This window comes from Aphis gossypii, chromosome X (genome assembly GCF_020184175.1).
Source record: "Aphis gossypii isolate Hap1 chromosome X, ASM2018417v2, whole genome shotgun sequence".
Taxonomy (NCBI): domain Eukaryota; kingdom Metazoa; phylum Arthropoda; class Insecta; order Hemiptera; family Aphididae; genus Aphis; species Aphis gossypii.
Window position 1 is genome coordinate 63,154,015 of NC_065533.1, and position 24,056 is coordinate 63,178,070.

The window sequence follows — 24,056 nt, forward strand, 5'->3', positions numbered from 1 at the left end:
GAAACTAAACTTTGAATTTCGAAGTAGATACCTATTTAAACATTTTCAAAAAAAAAAAAAATGTATACATATATAATAAATATACTTTATAGTAATAAAAAAAAAAAGGTAAAAGTTTTTTTTAGCAAAAGGATATTCATTTTTTTAAATCCTACAGTAATTTTAACATTCATAACCGTTATAGTAGGTACTAAGTACCAGGTATCTTGGTAGGTATACTTAAAAATTTCAAAAACCGGAATTCGAATATATTAATTACTAAACGATGAAATAAGGAAAGCATCGTCGGTGAATATTCAATGTTTTTCAAAATTTCTATACTCATAAACAATGCGGTGATGGTTTTGACGCTCATAACGATTTTCCACCTATATAATAAACATCATGGTATATACAATTTATATATACGTATATATTATAATATTAAGTTCGTATTATCTCACAAACAACTACGACTTACCATACTACCCTTCCGTTATATATCGTGAATATGCATGTGTGTGTTATATATGTATATTTATAAATGTGTGCTTCTATTTAAGTAAGACTCTTGCGGCATTGGAAAATTTTCGTAATTTCATTGCAAAATTATTGTGTGAAAGCGTGAGTTCGATACGAATACGCATATTATTATATTATTATTATTCTCATTATTATTCTTTATCCTTTAAAGCTGTATAATATTAATTCGACTAAAATGAACTTATAATATACGCTATAAATTTAATTTTACGCTCTTGTTTTATTAAATTTTATAAGGATTTAAATAATATAAAATTAAATTAATTTAAGTGTTTTAATAATTGTTTTCTTTCCACGCCTTTGACAATTACTTATTATTTAGGTATATAATAAAAAATAAATATCCTCTTTTTAAAATATTTTATTTTTCAATAATTAATTTGGTTTTTTCTTTAACTTAAAAAAAAATTGATTACAATATAGCTTTCATATACTTGTTCAATGTTTATGTATCTTAACTTTTATTGTGTGACGAATTTTGAATTGATGATATTCAATAAAATATCTAAGCTAATCTATTATCTAAGTTTTTCATTTTTGATCGAGGTGATTTTAAAACGGTCATGGGGCATTTAAAAAGAATGTCTATGCCACCGATTATTCCACTTGATATAATTAAATTGTTTTCTTCAGAGAGTATAATAAATTTCGATTATATATGTAGTATATACCTATAATAATAATAAAATTCATCGATTTTGAGGTGTTTTCAATACATATAAGAGACTTAAGACTATTGTTGTAACCGATTTTTTTTGCAAAATGTATATTAAAAATTTCAAGAAGTTTAGTACTTGTTTAATGGAATGTATACCAAGTAGTCCCGCGTATCAGCTCCTATGCTTTTATTGTTGCGTATTCGTGTACACTATAATACTTTATATATATAAACTGTTAATAACATGCAACACGCACCGTACTTTATAAAATAGGAACATATTATTCTAATGATATTCGTCAGTGGTCATGGGCGTAACTTGAAAAATTTGTATGGGGGGGGGGCAAACTTTATTTTATGTCGATATACCGTATACTTAAAGATACTTAGAGACTAAATAAACCCAATAAATACATTTTGCAAAATATCAAGGGGGGCAGTTGGCCTCTCTCGCCCCCCCCCCCAGTTTATGTCTATGTCAGTGGTGTTAAAGAAACAAAATATCTTCGTTGAAATAAATTTAAAAACTCTCGATAAAAACATTTATATGGCGTTTGCACTTCAAATGTTTCAGAATAAAAGTATGCATTAACATTTTTTTAATAAAAGTCTCGATAAAAAATAAATGATGATCAATTATACAATTGAATACTACTTTGTATTATCAACGTATCAAAATTGCTTATTTTTAAAATTTCAACAATAATTCGTATATATTTTAGTAAAACTGGGTATGACTTATTTTTTTTAAAAAGTCTTGAAAATAGTATGTTAGCCATATAAATATTATATACTATAATTTAAAATAGACTTGGACCCACTTGTTTAGCAAATGCCACTGATATTTTATGATATTACTCTGCCCTTCCTCTCCATGCACAGACACGCAAAGAAAATATACTACTCAGAACTATTTAAATAACAAGGTTTATGAATTTAGTCGAAATTTACAATATATAGCCATATACCCATATAAGTACATCATCGGTAAGAAAAAATAATAATGAAATAATATATTTAAAATAATCTTCATTAGATGGGTATACGTATTATATACCTACCTATAATTATTTAGTAAATATTATATTAAATTGATCATAATAGTGAAACAGCCAACAGGATTTCCGCATGTCCGTTTTTCGTATAATGAGTATAAGTATTTTGTTACCTATACACCATTCACCACAATCAAAATATTTATTAAACCTTAGGTGCATGTCGTGTCATTGTGGACAAATCATTTAAAAAAATATATGACAGTCGCTCAAAAATTAATTTAATTTACTGTGCACTGCACAGTAAATACTATGTGGAGGGTTAGTCAACATCTAAACTTGGGTGTTTAATAATATTTTATTATTATAAAAGTTGTACCTATTTATTATATATATTTTATAAGACCGTATATTCGTCGAATCGAATATATTTTGACGCTACGAGTGTCGTTAGGAAACATTCGTTGAATTTTACATCTCTTCGTTTCCCTGTCTTGAATCGCCCTCCTTCACATGAACTAGAGACGCCACAGTTCTCAAAACTCTACATAACACTGTTCACCATATCAATTTCACAAAATCTATAGTATTTCTGTACATATTAAAGTATCTAAAAAAATATAAAAATAATAAATTAGTTTTATAACAATAGTTTAAAATTAGTACAAATTAGTAATTTTCTTTTTATAGCCCTCCTTAAGTTCGTAGTTTCAGTAGAAATGGATTTATTTTGTCTTACCGATGATGTATTAGCTGTCACTACAATAATATAATAACATTTTATTTTAATGCCATGGTATTACTTGCGTCCTATAGTCTTTGAGACGTATTTTACATACCATAGAAATGGAATTTCCAATCAATATTTTTTTCGGAAAGTATGTAACACCTACACATTTTTAGTCCATCTGACTTTTATATTCTGTGTAAAAGTTTTACACATGTACAACACATTATGCTATTACTCCAACGTATCCCGGGATTTTGAATATTTTAAAACGAAATACGTCTATCCGGGAATCTTTTTGTATAGAAATATGGGTAGCTATACCGAGAATTATTGGATTCTCTTTAATCGAGTTTCCAACTACAAGAAGTTGTGTTTCATGTTTTTTTTTACAATGTCACCCCAGATACTCAGAATATTATAAGGTATTTTTTTATAAGGCGTTCACGTATAAGAAATAATGTATAGTGTTTCCGGGTGTTCCGTAAAATGTTTTTTATTTTGTGTCAGTGAGTAGAAACACTAGAAACGAATACAAATTTTACGGCGTTTTACGCATTCAAGGCATCTTTGGGATGTGTATAACTAATATATTTCGTTTAATTATATAAAATTATCATCGCGGTTACAGTACTTTATGCTATCTATTATCATTCCGCAATATAACCCCTGCTATGAGGATCGTCTTATAAGAGTCTTAAGACTCTAGTGACTTGGGTTTTTGGGGGATAAAAACCATCACTCAATAGTACGTAGTATAATATATTGTATTATATTAAAATTCACAGTTATAATAAGTATTCTACTTAAAAAAAAAACATTTTTGTACATCAGGTAAATTTATTTTCATAGTTTAATAAATTCCTGCTGTTTAATTTTACAATTTACGCAGTAATAAATAAATGTTACATAATAAAATAAAATCGAATAAAAATGATTAAAATGACTTATTATGTAGTTATGTAATGAATATTGATGTTGAGTCAATACATTATTTTATCCTTCTATATTTTTTTAAATCCATTTTTAAGGACTTTCAATTTTTAGTATAAAGTTTAAATAACTGAAGAACTATTCGTTTAAATTTTAAATTATAGATATAAAAATGTTCAAAACCTTTAAATAATTTACAATAAAAAAAGGATGGATCTAATTTTTAAAACAAAATTTTTTATCACCACTTAAGATTCTTAAGAATTTCAAAAAATGTAGGTATTGTTAAATAAAAAGGCGGGAGTGGGGTTCAGCGTGCTTGGTGAAACACTCTGTTCATAATATATGTACCTATGCATATGTCTATAAATAGACCGACCGTCGTCTGTTCGGAGGAGCCTATGTAATGTCCGATTTTAATGTGACGTCTATATCTAGCGACTTCCGAGTCATGCTGACAGTCGGCTGCTAAGCAAAGCCCCAAATAGAGAACTTATTTATTCCGTAGGGTAGCAATAGTAGGTACACGCACATATATTTAATATTATTATACCAAAATGTCTGTAGTCTACGTCCCATATACTAAAAACGACGTCACCATGAAAACGATCGTTTGGTGATAAGTCTAAATATATCGTTACAATGGTATTTATACAGTATTATATATACATTATATTATACAGTGTTTTACAAATTGCCCATCACAAAACGTTTTAAACGCTATTAAATACGAATGCAGGAAATATTTTAATGATTAGTTTTAGGTTTTAAACTTCCCTTAAGCCATCCCAGATGGTCCATCTGCTCGGTTCTGTTTAAAACACACCGATGGATCGCGTTAACGAATCGCATACGATGTACATTGCACAAATACATACGCTTACACAGAGCGTGTGATTTATAATTATGGTTGTGCCGTAATCAGTTACATGTATCAAAGTAAAACCAAGTACCGTAATCAAGTTACATATTTTGTAACTTTTAACTTAAAACCAGTGTAATTTTAAAATATTACTTAAGTAAAAGTTAAAAATATTATAAAATATATAATATTATACATGTATTTAATGTAACATTTAAACATGTAAATTATACAATATTAATATTATTGTAGTCATATGTTTTAAAATTAAATTATTTTTAATAAGTAATAAACATTGATATGAAAGTTAATTTTTGAAATATCGATTTAATTATTACTGTCTATTTATTTTAAGATCAAATATATTATTTGACCATATGAGGGGTTCAACCAGATAACTCCATTTTCATGAATTTTAGGAGAGAGTAAAAACTGTTTTAATGAAAAATTTATTTTATAGAATTATTTTGTTAATACTATTTATTTATAAATTAGTTGTTGCATCATATGACACATAATATTAACCTTAATAAAAGTTCCTTTAGCCTCAATAATAATTTAAAGTTAAGAACTTTTTGGAGTTGTCTGGTTTCTGCTCAAAATATATAATGGTATTTAAAAGTTCAAAAATTAATTAAAAATAAGGATTGAAAAAAGCCAAATTTATTTATTTAAAATATCATTTTATAATATTTAAAGAATATAATAAAATAATAAAAACTAAAAAAATCTAGTGTTACAACCAAACAACTCCGGAGTGATCTGTAAACTCTAAATTTAATCTGTATTAGTAATTCGGTAGTCTATTATATAATACCATTAATAAAACGCTTAAGAAAAGTTAAATTACCTTTAAACCTCCCGCTAACTAAAGTATTCAAGCCAAGCCGGTACATAATTGGTAAATAATCTTCTGTTAGGTAATTAACTTTTAATACAAGCGCTGCAAAGTTCATCAAACGCGGTCTACTTCATTCATGCTGCAAGAAGTAGCTGGATTCTACACAACGGCTCAATACTCCAAAATATATCTCAGAAGGCACATAATAAAAATGTTGTATGAGTCGATTAGAATTTAATTCATTACAAACTCTTCCTACATATCATAAAGATTTCAATGTTTTATTAAACATTTTAATTTTGGTATTTTATTTATATAATATTATGTTCTAAACGTACTTAATATTAGTTATTACTTATTACATTTTGTAATATATAACTAATGTTTCAATCAATTTCAATGTTAATATTTTTAAATTTTAGTTACGGATTGTACATGATATTCTATTCTAATGAAGCCCATGCAAACAAAATATATTTAGCATGTCATAATTTTATTAATGAAAATAACATAAATAATTTTCGGGATGATCTATTTTTAACTTGTTATATGCTTATGTTTTCAGTAAATTTTTTAGAATATTCATCTGACGCTGTATTCAATTTTCACTTCCTACTTATAAATTAGTATTAAAAGTATTAATTAAATGTATCTATACGTATATAGTAACCTGCGTTCTGCAGCTTGATATACGCAATCGAATATGTGAATTGAAATAACCTAAAACATTACTGTTTAGATAAAAAAAATAATAATGAAGTTTCAGGTCATAAAGAATCTCTGTATGGGCCATAGCTATAATATAGTCTATACAACTACAACTCATACTATTTTTATGTACCACGGTGTGTAGTACACTGCGTAAATATTAACAATACAATAATATTAATGTAGCTTACTACCGTGTTATTTAATGATGAGTATAATACAAGTATATATATTATATACCCACCTAAACAACCCTAGAATTATTATCATTATCATGGGCATCATCAAGCATGCGGCACCGTTAGTAGAGGTGATTTTGATCGAAGTTCAAATAAGCATTAATTATTGCGTTCATCATTGACATTACATTTAACATCCGTAGTTATATACTGTTATGATTTTATATGAAATAGTTAATTTTCCAGACGATTATTATTCACGACACGTCACATTGTCACGCGCGTAAGTAACTGATATATATATTTCATATATCTATGATTTATTACTCCTGCAGTGGCCGGGGTGGATTTAGAAATTAACTAACGGGGCGGAAGTGCTAAATACAATATATACGCCTGCAAGTCATATAAATTGAATATTTATAGCTATAAAAATTTAATTGATCATAATAAATATTACATAACATAGTGTTGGTACATCCACTTACTGTTAAAGACTAAACTACTAAAGTATGACTATATACATAAATATTAAAAAAAAATTATATACCTAAATTTAATATCTAATGGATTAGAAAATTGGATCTTTTAAATAATATATTGTGTTGTGAAGGATAGGGAGAGAAAGACTAAAACTCTCATAAATTACACCTCGTATCCGTCAAATGCGCCTGTGTTGGAGTCGGATTGATCAGTAAATCTTTTCATTTTTGTACCTATTAGTCGTTATCATATTAATAAAATATATAGTATAATAATACAAAAGTTAAATTTTAAATAACGCGCAGGTGTACTTTGTCACATAAATATACTAACAGTAAATGGTTAACGCTTAGATACTAAATTGTATTAGTTACACTTTTGCTTGTTGATAATAATAGATACAATTTGCAACATATTAAATTACACTTAATATTAATAAATTTCAATAAACTTTTAAGTTTAAAGTAAAATGTCATTAAAAATTTGGTATTTGACAAAATTATTATTATTATTATTATTATTTTTTTTTAATTGATTTAAACCACTAACTTTAAACACCACAAAACATCACTAAATTCATAACTCTATTTTATTATTAAAACATATATTGTCATCTCACAAAAGTTTAAAATTATGATATATTCGCCAAGGCGTACGCAATAAATGAATATGATATTTTAGTCTTATAAATGTGTGTACCTATATAGTATATACATCCAAATATACAAGTGTGTTAATATACATACCTAACTATAACTGGCGACTATACGTTGTAACGGTATAGCTGCGGGAAGGAGCATATAAGCGCCAACGGGAATACTTACATGATTATTATCATTATTATTATATTATGTTTGTTACGATGGATTCCTTTCGGTATTTCTCTTTTCGGCTATCACGATTGCGGCTCGAACGATACTATCCAAACGATAAATGTTATCCAGCATCTGTGGTAGAACGTCAATGCGTATTATAATGGTCATTATACCAGCGAAATTTCTTATGCATCTACCTATATGGCTATACGTCATATAAAATGATACATGATTAAATAATTTCATAGACTCGCTAGTTACAGAGGTAGTTACTCAGTTATTCAGTTATCATATAAGTATGATATAATAATAATAATAGTTTATATTATGGTGATATAATAACGCTAATAATTATATAATTGATAGGACAAAACTGGACAGTACATCTGGTCGATTGGAAGTTCATATTATATTATATTATACCGTTCGATATTAAATAGGCATTAATGCATTATGTGCATAAAATCATACGTGTGTTATGTGTAGCCACTGCGCCGTGTAACCCAAAAATAGGTAACTAGGCGTAAAGCACTAAAATTTAAGGCGGGGTCAACCGCCGCCGATGTCAGCCCTGTCCGAATAATTTACAAATTATAATATATCTCTTTTACCCCGAATAATTCTAAAAATGTCCAATAACTATATATGTATATATACTATATATACTATATATATATAAATCTCTAATCGGGCTTAAGGGATGTTTTCCTAGTTTCAAAACGACGAAAGAATAATGCACGTCGGAGAGCGTTATTGCATGACTGGCCGATCTACATTACAAAGGCCGCAAATGAGCAAGGCTGGGCATTAACGAGTTAATAAGTTAAAGTTCAGTTAAAAAGTTAAGTTACTTTTAACTAAGTTAATTAACGAGTTACTTTTTTTTTTGGAAGTAACTTCTAACTTAACGAGTTACATTTTTTCCCAAGTTATTCAGTAACTAACGAGTTAATTAATTTTATTGGTACGGTAAGTTAATTTTTTTCCTAAACCACAGATTTAAAATAAATTCAATTTTGTACAAATTAATTTTATAAAAAAAAAATCTGAAATTTTAATTATATTAATTAATAATTATTAGACAATAATTTATAAAAATAATTATCATATGACATAATATTGCATATTCACAGAAAAAATGATATAACTATATAGTTAATTATAAACGGAAATGTTATAGGGGTAACCTTTTCATTAATATGTTATTTGTTAGCTTAAAAAAAGGTAGGCAGGTATAATTATTTATTTTATACTAAAAAAAAAGTAACTTATTTTTAACTAAGTTAAGTTACTTTTATTTTATAATTAACTTGTAACTTTTGCAAGTTAAAATAAAATAGAAGTAACTTTTAACTTTAAACTTAACTTACTTTTTTTATATTAACTCAACTTAACGAGTTAAAAAAAATAGTTAACTTGGCCAGCTTTGCAAATGAGCAGTTCCTAGTGTCTTAAACACAGAAGTCCCCCGGTTTTTCAGGTTATACACGAGTTATATGTGGCATATGCCTCTTTTGGTTAAGTTGTTGTGGCCGGTAAATTTTTGTGAGTATACGAGTTGTGTCCTGACGAAAAAAGGTAAGATTACACAAGCTATGTACAAATAAATTCAAATCAAACCATTTTTCATTATCAAATTATGCATATATTTTGTTCACGAATAAAATATATATTTTTGTTATATTTATAACTAGGAAACAGATTTATATGTAATAAAAATACAAAAATATGTACATAAATATGGAAGTATATTTTATAAAATATGTGCTAAAAACATCAAAATAATTAAGGAAAAAAATTGTTATTTCTGTATAAGTACATTGTATTTATGAAAAAAATACATTAAATGTAGGTAATTATAAGAATGTCAAAATGATGTGTTGCATTGAATAATTAAAATTTCTGTTAAACTATTAAATTTCGTCTTTCTATTAGGTCTCAAAATGATTTTAAAACAACTATGCGATACTATATTAAATATAAATTAGGGCTTATTACACATTCTATAGCATGGAAAGAGCGCTGAAAAGCATACACAAGATAAAGACTAAAAATATGAATCATGAAAATACACCGATAAATGGCTGTTTTAGTACACTGAAAAATGACTTGAAAGCATATAAACGATAAAATATGTTTAAAAATATTTAAAAATTAGGGAAATATATGTAATATTAATATAATATGTAAAATATGTAAAGATAGGTATGTTAAAAAATTGGCATCATTTTAATTAAAATTATTTAAATGATGAACATTTCTTACTAAAGTTTAAATATCTTGTTCTAATAAAAATATGCATTTTCATATAAATTCGTTCCCTATCTATAACTAATAAAAATTAAAATTAAAAACAAATAATAATTACGTGTTTGTTAACAATTAAAATTAAGCCCTTATTTTATCATAAAGATACAACTCGTCAATTACGATTACAAATGACCGCATCACAAAAGCTACAGAGGAAAAAATAGTAATTTTTTTTTTTCGTCTTAATACTTTTTCCAAACTTATTTATTCTTCCGATCTACGAGGTGCATATACGTTTCGCAAATAAAAAACGATCAGATATTCATCATCTTTGAGGTTCGACAAAATAACACATTAATATTATAATATAATATATACTAAACGCTCACACGTCTTTGACGTTATTTTGTTTACGTATCATCGTTTTACTATTGATATATGAAACGATCGAATAGTTTGGTTACGAGTTACGACAGCGTACGCGAAGACTTCTTTATATTATGCTGGAATATTATGTATTGCATTCTTCCTAATATGTATTAAATCGAAAAAAAAACTAAACAATGTGTGTTGAATAAAACGAAACCATTAAGGTTTTTTAAGAATGACGAAAAATGTTCGGTTGTATAATGGTGTAGTTTAAATGTAAGTAATACGACGTTTTTTCTACCATATATTATACACAAATGATTTTTATAACTTTTAAATTATCAATAAGAGATGTTTATATAAAACTCTCAAATACAGAGAAACTTTTTTTTTTTTTTAATCAATATTTCAATGAAATTATATATTTAATGTTTAAATTAAGCGTTCAAATAAAGTATAATTATAAAAATTAAATTTCGAAATAATGAAGTTAATATTGTTAGGATAAGCATAATTGGATTTGTTTTTCATTGATAATGATTATATTATTATAAACTATTTTATATTTTTTGTGTCATTTTTACAAATAGGTGTAAGAGTACATCCAGTAAATAATAATATTAAAAAAGATAATTAAAATAGCGTTTATAATTCAATTTTTCCTATCTGTGTTACAATATAATATACATTTTAGCTGTACAATATTTCAATGCAATTACATTAATATTTTTATTTCAACTAGTTACATACGTAACACAATACATTATGCTATTGATTAACTGACTTTGTACTTATAAACATTCCATTACTATCTACATGCCGTTGTATTGAAAAGACTAAAATGTTTTATTTAGCTTATATTAAATCTCATTTTACGAATTTATTTCAAGTTTTTGATCTTGAGCTCTACAAAGGTTATTATTTTATATTTTTATTTCAAAGAATTCATCTTTTCAATGAAAATATTATTCATGTAATTATTGTTATCGGCAGGTAAATTAATATCTTACTCATACATTGTTTTTTGAAATTTATAATAAATATTTTATTGAAACAAAAAGGAAAACTAAATAACAGTGAATTTCTAAGCTTCGTTTGCAACGAGAGCGGTTCGAGTATTATAAAGTTGTTCGGCAATAATGTAGGTAGTAACAGGGTATTATAATAATAATTATTTACAGTATAATATAAACTTTAAGTCATTAAATGTCGATTGGTAAACTGTAAAACTGTTCACAAACATCGGTACCGTATAGTACAATGAAACGTTTGTCTCAACTCTTAATGCCCAACAGTAAGTTGTTCGTTAGTGCACACTGTTCACGTGAACAAAATGGCATAAGAACTCATAAATAGCGGTACCTAGCTTTTATATAAATTCTAACAAAAGGATACCTTATAATTTTTAATACAATAACATCATTCATTTTGTATGCATTCGAAATAAACCTCGGTGTAATAATGATAATAATAATAAAAATTGTTTATATATATTATTGTTCGTAAAAGCGTATTTAATTATGTTTCCCACAGGTAGTAATAAATTGCCGTAAAACAAACTTAATGAAGTTTATAATGTATAATAATACGAGACTGTTTATACATAATTTCGTGTTAAATTATTTAAATTCACAGCCATCGTAATGCACGTCGTCATAATATATCCATGTTTAAGTGCGCTATAATAGGTTACATATACACAAATTATAGCCACTAAATGACAATCATAAAAAGTAATAATATTTTAAGACAGGCTTTTAAACATTTTTCAAGTATCTAGGTGTGCATAGTATGCATTAGCCCATTCAAATACTCAATATTGAATAAAATCAGTAGCGTACACTTTTTACTTCCTAAAATAATAAACCAAAAATAGTAATAATAATCTTGAACAGGCGCCACACTATATAGAATAATATTATAGTTGCCAGCAACTTATGTACGGCAATGTGTTGTGTGTTATACGTACATGCATTTTATTTTTAATTACATTTTTATTTTTTCGTTTTTTTTTTAATAGCTCATCAAATCTATTATAATAATTATATTATATTATATTATTATTATTATTATTATTTATATTATGCACCTTGTTGAAAATGTCGGCGTGTGACACGTCTCGTCTGCTCGGACGTCCTTTTATTTAACGATCACATACAACAAATAAATCTTTTCTTTTTTTTCTAAAAAAAAACTTCGTTCGACGTTTTAATTTACTTGATTAATTTTTAAACTAGCCGTATGGTACTCGGCTACACATAGCAACTTATATTATAAAGAACCCATATATCTCGTAATATATCAGTGGTGGTTATATCGACAAATCGCTTCGGGTAATTGTTGTTATATAAGTATTAGGTACGGATAATAATTGATGTAGTCAACAGATATATTGAATGTACAAGTACGTATTTTAATACATTTATACATGCTCGCATCGTTAATAAGACCCGTCAATTATGTTTTTTTCCTTAAGCGTTTAATATTATTTTATTTGATTGCAAAATGTAATTTCTAATACAGCAGAATCGACATTGATTCAGCCGTTATACATTCTTAGAGTTTGACATAATGTCAAAGAAATAAAATGTTTAAAAAGGTATTTTAATTGGATTTTTGTTTCGAATCCGACGTTTTAAAAACTTATATCAATTAATTAACTATTACAAAAACGATTTATCTTAATTATTGGGTAATGTGATTCCAAAAAGTATAGCAATTTGTGAAAAAATCGATTCTCAATATTATGTACAGTATTTCCTTGAGTTACGAGTTGCTGTAAATTATTTATTTGTTTTCTTTGAAAATCTAAAATGGCAGTCTTAAATTTTTATTTTGAATTCTGACACAAAATGTACAGTATGAAATATTTAACTGCTCAATTTATTATTTATTAAAAGATTTAAAGCTATAGGATGAGCGACTTTTTGCTGTTCAAATATTAAATCTTGATTAAAAAATTATTTGCACTAGCTTTGTACAACGTTCCGTTTTTTTGGAACTTTAAACGTTCATTATTGTTGATTTAAACTGTATAAACTGTCAACATTTTTCGTAAAATCGTTAAACAATTTCTCGATGTCAGTATCGGAGTCTAAAATTAAACATAATTGTCTTAGTTTTTTTAAAACAAGAACCGTCTTAGACATCAAGTTCGTATAGCAGTAAATCATTTCTACAAAAAAATCCAAAGGTGGGTAGGTATTACAAAAAAAAATACTTGAGTTTAAATTTATCAAAGTGGATAAATTTAAGTTATAATTTAGGTTTAATAATAATAACAGTTATGTAATAGTAACTAAACAATATATTATACTGTACCAAATATACTTTAAACATTTTAAATTAACACGGAAGAAAATATCTCAGTTAAAAAGAACTTGATTATTTTTTTTTAATAACATAATGGATCAGTCATAGTGTAATTTTATTGTGTAAAATTAATTTTTCTTAACAAGAAACTGTTATTATTATACGTAAAAAAATATATTTATTAGTTATATAATATACTATATTATATTGTATTATATATTTCAAATTAACTGGAAAAAGCTAAGTTAGTAATTTATTGAAAATCGTAATGTATACTTAATTTAATTATGTAATTAGAAATTTGACTAATTAGGTAAATTAAAAAGTAAAAAAAAATAAATGTTTAACAAAGCTTTAAATTTTTAGTTATGCTCGCCTTTTTAAGAATCGGACGTTTAGCAAACCGCAAAATTATTAATATAATGCTGACAATTTGTAAAAGATTTCTGGATATGCACATGTTTTTCTGCGGAAGTCTTTGAACTAAAACATTCAACAGTTTGAAAATATGACGCGTGGTGTTCGAGATATTATATTGTGAAGCCATGTAAATCTAATTCTACAAAATATAACACCGTCGTGAACTTGCGAATTCAATATCGTATATGGGTTTTTTTTCCATTGTAGTTGTGTTCGTATAACTTTATAATAAGACGAAATACACACCATTGGAGAACATGATACTATAATACCGTCCGTAATAATATATATATATATATATATATAATATAGTTGTCACATTTGAAATGGACGTATAATATTTGCTTACCGTAAAATAGCTTATGTCTGTTTACCGATACCGACCTACCGTCCTTATTTGGAGATTAAAAACTCATTACACTCATTGTTAAAGGAAGATATTTTATTTATTGAGTATGTTAAGATTAAAAAAATATTTAATTTTGTTTACACAGTTTTTTCATACATTTTTATCACTGATGTATGGTCAATAATGTTGGTGAACAACTATCCACCAAATATAGAAAAGTAAGGATAAAACAAATTGTTTAAATTGACCATTTTTAGTTTGTCGTACGCAAATTATTAAACTCTTTTTATCTTATAGCTTATAGCTATTGCAACTTTATTATTATTTCATTATCATATAGTATTAAAGTATAACAGTATGTGTGAGTAGATAAATTATACGATGGTGTTTTTATTTTAAATTATCGCCATTTTATTAGCAAACGTTGAGAATTTTATTACATTACATAATATATAGTTTTGTTTTGAATATTTATAACATAAGCTCGTGAAGAAACTCCTGTAAGATATGTACTTTTATATGTAATACTTATTATTGGACTTTCAAAATAAATATTAAAAAAAAATTGTTATTTTTTTACTTCTCCGAATTTAAAAGCTTTGATTATTGAAAATAGGATACAAACAGGTTAATTAATTAAATTAATAACACAAAAGTTGACAAATTACAAAAGTATCTTTTCAAAAATATATTTTTTGTACCCATTATTTATCTATTTTTTTTTATACTATTTAGTAAATATAAAAAATATATAAAGACATTATTAATAAAAAAAATTAAATTCAAAATAATTTAACTTACCTAGACATTTTTTTTTTTAAATAGAAACCAAACTTTTTAAATATTTTAATTAAAACTAACTGTCTTCGTGCACTTTGTTGTCCGTAAAAAATCTATCAAATACTGATTAAATATGGTTGTCTAATGCATAACATAAGTGGATAAACAATATAAAGGATTTTAACCAGTCATTGGGCCAATGACAACATCGCAGTATCGTAATCGTAGTCACTATATAGAAACTGAACGCCGCTTCCTTGAGATCGATTCTCGTTCTTGATTAACTCTACTAAAAACATTCAGTTTCTCGTCATGTATCTCACTCTTCGGATGTTTCAGCAGCTTTTGAAGTAGAAGCTCGGATCCGGTTAGTTAACGGGCTTGCGCTTTTCTCTTTAGATATTTCATCAGATCTAATGATTGATAATTGTTGCGCATGTTAGGTCTGATTGATCTTCCAATGTTTGATTTTTTGGTTGCATTTCAAATAATTTCCATTATTTAATGTTTGTTGACAGAAGATGAGGTGTCCAAAAATAGTTTAGTTGTGTGTGATACAATTACACAAATCTCATTTATATTTTTGACTTATCAAATTTATATAAAAATATATTCAATTAAATGTTAATTTCTAATAATTATCAATAACTATTATTTTTCATCCGTTACTAAAGTAACATTCAAATCAACAATTTTTTTGTTTATTTAGATAATAAAATAAAAAACGATTTAAAATATCTTGAAATTATATCGTCAATATAAAATGATACTTTAAACATTTAATTAAAATTGTATGTAGTTATTCATTATCAAGTTACACCAAATCAGAAAATTAGATTTGAGTAAAATTTTCAGTTTTTCCTTAATTTTTTGTTTTTTTGCTTTTCCCGATTATAAAAAAGAGTAATGGCAATTTTTAATTATGACTTCTTTAAAGTATAAACTAGATCTATTTTTTCTTTTATCCAAAACTACCTTCAAAGTGAAAACTGAAGCATATTATTGTCTGCTTGTTGTACAAACACAAAAAAACGTCTCTTCTCAGAATTTAAAATCTAAAATATATGTTTTATTTATTTTAATTATAATATATATATGTATTATATTATTCATTGAATAATTATACTTCACAAATAAAACAAAATACAGTTAGAAATATACTTGATGTCCCTCCAATAAGGTTAGCTTGTTTTTATTATATATGAAAATGATATTAAACATTGTATATTTTATCATATATTTATTATTATTAAAAACTATTAATATTGGTCGATTATTAATAAATTGTATTGTATATATTACTAAGATTTTTAAATTTTCACATTTTTATACCCCCATATCTTCTAAATGTATTATTTAGATTTTAGATCAATTATCCTATTTACTCATAAATAAAGTTAAATAACTCAAAAACTACTTGTTTGAATCTTGATTTTTATATTTCAAAATATTCAGAAAAATTAATCACTAAATAATGTATAAACAGTATAAAAAGTTGTCGTTTGAAAAACAGAAGGAGCATTATTTATCAGTAATAACCGATAAAATTAAACCTTGTAGCATAATACTATAGTCTATAACCTAACCAATAATCTATAATATTATATACGAGAAAATATCTAAATAATCGCTTTTATTTTATTCTCACATATTCACATAGTTTTCAGTTATAATGTTGGCGCCATGATGTGTGGCTTTGACGTTTTGTTTCCATAGGTACACGTAAAAACATTGCAATGCAATAATGTAGGTGGGTTAGATATAGCTCGTTAAGGTATAATTTACGTACAATGTTTATTGAAACAGAATAACCGCATGTCAAACACGGTGAATCCATTGAGGTACCGTTTACATATTATATAGGCATGCTACGGACTAGATTGCAGTAAACCACTTTTGAGGGGTTAAACTTTTTTTTAAAACAAAAAAATCGTTTGTAAATGTGAATTTATAATCTCTTTATAATCTCTCATCAAATAATGTAATTATATTGTACGCGATACGTCGCTATCTCTGGAAATTGAAAATATTTTCAACCCACGCTCCTCCCGTGATATTATTTAAAGCGCGTCAAACGGTTTGGAAAAAATAATTCTTCGGCGATGTATAGTATAATTAATATACGTGTACCGCCATCGAATTATTTTTCTACCTTTTTTTTTTTTTTAATACGTCTCCTTTTTTAAGCTCAAGTCACATAATTATTTTTTATTTGAATAATCATTAAGCGGACGTTTCACCGAACGTTTTTCATACACCATCGCGTTGACGTATAAAGCTAAAATATCAACTACTATATTATGGAGATAAAAAATTAGAATACATTATAGTAAATATTGCACCAACTCAAGATATTTTAAATGCGAGATAAGTTTTGAAATCAAATTATAGTAGATTGTACTAGTGAACAATATAAAGTTTTAAGATTGAGATATGTTTAAAATTATGAGTTTACTTGCTATTACTAAAACCTAAAATTTTATAAAATTTATTAAAAATGGTTTTATGATGAAATTTAAATGATAGATTGGATTCAAAATAAAAATAAATATAAATTTATAATTACTGATGTTTTATTTGATTTATTTGATTAATTATAATTACGTTTAAAATCAAATGTAGTTGGATTTTTATAACGAGTGAATGAAATAATTTGCGTTTATCCATGTTTTATTGAAGACAGTTTCTAATGCTCCAAATATAAAATTCATTAATTTTAAAATATCTCAGAATCTGGAAATTATTTAATTGAATAAAATAATTTAGCTTCATATTATGATAAATAGAAATGTATCTACAATTATTACTAACACGCACTACCTATACATCGTTTTTTTTTTTTTTTTTTTGTACTCAATTGATAATTATGAATGCTTATCCGTGGTCATGCGCTGACATTATAATAATTATAGGTTTACAGACCGCAAGACTTATATTATTATTGTAATGCAAATGCGTATACTATTATAAACGTAGTATCTTATATATTGTACCTATGTACCTATTAGATACTATCAGAAACAGTGCAATAGCTGACCGATGGGTCATACATCCCATAAATACGCCTTATCGCCAACACCACTTCCTAGTGCCAACCATAGCTTCAAATTTAAGTCTAAATTGCATATATATATAATATATATATATCTGATGGACGTGGCACAATTTTTGTTAGATCTTAAATTAAAATGTTAGATTAAGTAGTAAGTTGGCCAATTAAATAATATACTTGTTGGGCCCAGAAAAACATTTTACTTTTTAAGGACTAACTGTAAAATTTGAAGTATGAATGAAAAAAGGATTCACAAGAATTTGCAGATCTTATATTGAAGGTTTAAACTATTCAGACCATAGTTTTGAAGAGAGAACTTTTTTTTGTGGTGAATATAATCGTTTAATATATAATTTAAGAACTTTTATAATTGTTCGTTGTTTGGTTGGATACTTGTAAAATTGTTTGCAAAAAAAATGTTCAACTTCGTTTATTGATAAGAATGGCCAAGAAAATATGTTTAGTTATAACCTAACTAATTTTTTTTTCATAATCACCACTAAATTCTGAATTTAGGAAACTACGGAACCAAGTACATACTCTCATATCATATTATATTACAATAAAATGAATATTTTTTACAGACCTAATTTTAATTCATATATAATTCTACGTGTCTAAATTAAATCTGGACAAAATATTTTATTCACTTGGATTTAATTTGTTTACAATTTAGAACCTAAATTATTTTCAGACCCAAATTGGATACAGAGATGACTGGTATAATGATGCATATTATATTTTAGCGGATGTGCTATTCCCGATGAAAGTTTTCTTTCCCGATTCAAAAAACGATTTTCAAAAATTTCTGACTAAAGTCGTATATTTAAGACTATTACCCTCAATGCTTTTTTTGACTCCACATACTTCGTCTACTAAATTTTTAAATTGTATTGTCAAAAATGGGATCGCAGTACTCTGCTGCAGGACACGTGATGTTTTTCGTTTGCTGCTACACGGTTCGTCGGTCCGGTAACAAAAAAAGTTTTTTAAAAACGTATTATTATAAAAAAAAAAAAATATTTTTATGAAATAGGTAAAATCATAAACATACTTTTTACTTTTTACTTTATACTTTAACATACTTTTTTTTATATGTATAGAATTTCCGCTAAAGGTTGTCGCCTTTCCAACACTTTTAGCAAATCCAGCACCATAAATACTTTTCTGTTTTTGACAATAACAATTTTTATGCTACATGCCTATGTGAGCGTTTCACTCTGTTGTAACATTATAGATACCTCTACTTACCTATATACCTACGCTACGCATATTATTGTAACAACTCATTTAAAGTTTTTCAACGTGCGTATTATTATTATTTTAATAAATAATAATAACGCATATGTTATATTATATAATAAGTAATTGGTGGCAGCCTTTATACGACACGATGCAAAGCGAATAAAAAGGTAAAATAAATTTAAAAAAACTTTAAGCTCTATTTAATATGTTTGTTTATGTATGAAGGTGACTTGTAACTTGGTGTGCATACCTATATATTATATTGGACTACAACTACTATACCTACTACTACTATTACTACTACTACTACTACTACTACTACTACTAACAAAGTACACATTTCACTAATAATTTTCTTCGTATACGCGCTCTCAGTTTGTTTCATTTTATTTTCGGGCACGTTCCATGCCGATAACTTTTAAAGTGAATTTTTCTCGTTATTTAATATACACTGTAAGTCAAACCGGGAAAACAGAATTCCATTTGTATCTTATTAACTCGCTTGGAATGTTACCCCTCCCTCAACATCAATGCAATGTTTTTCCACTCCACGTTACTTCGATGCAACTTATACGAGTATAACTACGCAAACACACGCATATTATTGTTATGTATAATAAATATCATCGTACTCTATTCGCGCATACCGAAGAATTCCATTTAATCTGTAAACTTTTCAGTTCCCGACTTTCCGACTTATGGACGCTGCTCGTGTCCAACTCTTGCAACACACACACACACACACATAGATATATGTATGACGTATGTATATATACATATATATATAGGTGTTCATCTATGGGCAAACCCATTCTGATTCATTTGTTTGAAAATGGCGTTAGAAACTTCACGGAAACTCTCGCCGTGAACAAGCGTGTATACCTATGCATGAGAATATTATACTATTATATATACGCGTTTGTGCTTCGTGTATAAGCGGCCAAACTTTATTCCTTTTACTTTGTGTAGTATTAACCAAGAACGCTCATCCCACTTTTATCCCTAAAAAAAGAATTTATTCGAATCCAGATCTTCGAATTATTAAATATACTTAAGAACCTATATTTTAAGATTAATACTTAGATCATTTAAACCATTTTTTGGTTATACAAACTTATTATTATTATTTTTTTTTTTAATAAAAACCGCCAATATTATTAGTTCGACATTTTGATGTTTTCAGTAGTTATTAAGTTAAGAATTTTACTATGTGCACTAAGAATATAATATAGTTCTTCCACAATAAATTGTAAGATATGGATGCCATAACACTTTGAAAATTATAGTAAATAATTTAACTATAATAATATTTTATGATTTGTAAAAAAAAATGTCTGTTTACTATGAACTAAATGTGTTTTATGTAAACAATTATTATTAACGACTTTATTACAGACTATTTAGTACATTAAGTTTAATAATTCAGAAACTACTTGTTCAATTTATGTACATCGGCGTATAAAAAGAAAATAATCGGCTTTATAGTTGATTATAAAATAGTATGGTTTTTTGTTTGAAAAAGAAGTTTTTATCGCTAGGTATAGAAAAAAACATTTAAAATCGGAATTTTTATAAGATAATACTAAGTGATAATCTATTTAATACAAGACTCCCATTATTTAAAAAAAAGCACTTATATTTTTTAAGTTAAATGTCAACATACATTTTTAATTTTATATTCTAAGCAGTAGAATATTATTCAGATTATTTCGATTTATAAAATCAAAATTTGGACAAGTATAGATTATAAATTATAAGTAAATACCTATTTATTGTTATGATAAGTTGAGTAGTGGACCAACATTTTTAATGGTACCTTTGTTACTAGTAATTACACCACTCAACTCATCTAAATACTTATAACTTTTCAAAATTTGATTTTTACATAAACAATTTAAAAAATATTTAAATATGTTTTTAGAAATATTTTGTTTTTCGATGACTTCAAATAATGGTATAAAAAAAAAATTACTAATATTTTTTTTAAATAAAGAGTGTTTTAAGTTGAATGGATCACTCGTTATAAAAATATTGAGACGAGCATGTTTGGTGAATTACTATATGTATACACGTATAATTCAACTTAATATTAGATTGTGATCGAACGCAATATGCTGTATAGAATCGATCGGTTATTGTCATTTTGTTAATATTATTATTCCGAACAGTCCACTCGCATGTTCTATTATATTTTATACGTGAGTGTGTATCGCAATAAGCAAACACACGAAATATTATTATTATTATTACTATTTCGTATATAAAATTTAATCTCGGGACAGGTTACAATGTAAACATATGACAAGGATAGCTTAAAGCTCGTTATATACGTAGGATATTGAGGATACTTATATAGGTAGGTATAATATAAATGTATTTGATAGCGGATGTCATCCTATGCATATAATATAATATGAATTAATAAAAGCATACATCATATATTTATATAATAATATTTAGTATGACAATGTGTATGTAATATTGTATACTGCAGTACAGTTCCAACTGTCTTGTTATGTTGCATTATTCGAATGTTTGTCGTCTCGTCGAGATGATTTAATAATACTATTACTAATATTAATAATAATGCCGAAAGAACACAGATCAAAAAATATATAAAACTCTATTACATATACATAATGCATATAATATGTGTGGGTATTGTATACTTAAAACTCGTATATAATTCGAAAGTCGCCAATGGTGTGTACAATAAGAACGCATGTATTACTTTATACAAGTATAAGAATATATGAAAATTCGTTTGTCTTTATTATGTTCTTCGCCAATATAAATATTCTATATAATATATACATAAATGTGCGTGCCCAACGAAAGCCGTTATTATGACGCTTTATAAAGCTCATATACCTATAGGTAAGGTATTGTGCCGGTTTCATGTAGACATATATATTATTTGTTATTGATTTCTTTCTGCCTATCTATACGACATTTTGCGAGTCTGCTGTGGTAAAGGGTTCAAAATTCAAATATACACCTATACAATATAAATACACGGCGAATTTGGCATGCGCTCAACAATATTAAATTATTATCGTTTACCGTGTAAATAATATGTATCATTTAATAATATTACGAAAGTACTCGTATAGCATTTTAGGTAACTGGTCGCAGAACGAGTTAATAGTCAATAGCCATAAGTGTATTTAGAAAACAATATTGTTCTAGGCAAACATTTTCAATCACTCTTCTCCTGCCATCTAAAAATAAAATATAATTTAACCCTTTTTGTCAAACAATACCAGTGCTCATATGTATGTTATAAATACTCTTAGAAAATATACTTTTTAATTAAGTATGCATGATTTTCTTTTAAAACAGATCAAACGATGGTTCTGACGTTACTGTATGCGTATATCTAGCTATTTAAATACAATGCTAATATATACCTACCTTGGTATAGGTACACTATACAGGTATACAGTGAGCATATGTTTACTTTGCCTTGAGCATCTATATACATTATATTCAGGCGTGAACATATTATTGTAGTATTGTTATAGGCTATAGCATATTGGGATATTAATATACAGTAGATTCATCATATTATCTCACCCTTTTTTTAAAAAGGGTATTTATTTAAAATCTGATTTTCGGAGTTTTCTCGAAAAAAATCTTAAGATTTTTCGTAATACTATACAAAAGAGTGTTCTGTGGAAACACAAACTTTAGCCTGTATTTTAAACAAGAGCCCACTCCCTTCTTTTTACTGTAAACAATTTAGCTAAAAGTTTTCTAAAAATGTTCATGTATCAAAATACAAATTTGAACGATTATAGTATTTGAGTTACTTAATTTGATGTACTGTACTGCTATAAGGATAATATTATATAGGTTCTTCATAATATTGGATTTGGAAAATACGATGATTTAAAATTTTTATTTATTATAATATTAATCCAATAACATAAAAAACTAGAACCAATAGATCTATTTGATGATTTTGTTAAACCATTTTCTGCATAAATATTTTAATGATCAACATTTATATTCGTTTAAATATTTAAAATTTAAATAGGGATATCAACATTTTCAAATAATTATAAAATTATTCAAAATAAAAAAAGCGGTTATCGTTTGAAAAACAGGAGTTTGTATAGTCACAAAATACTGTGTAAATACTACAAGTAATTACAAAAAATTAAAAAATATGGTCTCCGAGTATATTTAAAAAAATCACAATAATTTGAATGAATTCAGTATTAAAGGAAATAATGTGGGGGATCATGTTTGGTGAATCGCCTTGTATATGTAGGCATACGGTGTACAATATACATTTTCCATGTAGTACCTATCTACGTCCTAACTTTATACACACGCTATAGGTCGTTAGATAACAAATTTCTAACTGGCTGGAAGCACATAAAACCATTCTTAGATGACGCCAGAATATACCGCGCGCTCTATACGCATATAATATAATATAATTGAGTATATGTGTCATATATCATATAAGTCATAACCATAAACAATTAAACCATACATTGTGCGCGTTTACATATATTATTATTATTATTACTAATATAACTATATTA

At 26.3% G+C, this 24,056-nt stretch overlaps 1 protein-coding gene across 4 annotated transcripts in view; it reads left to right on the plus strand.

Moving 5' to 3' along the window:
* LOC114124749 (neural-cadherin) overlaps nucleotides 1–24,056 on the plus strand; it is a 137,655-nt gene that overhangs the window by 53,868 nt on the left and 59,731 nt on the right. The window lies entirely within an intron of this gene.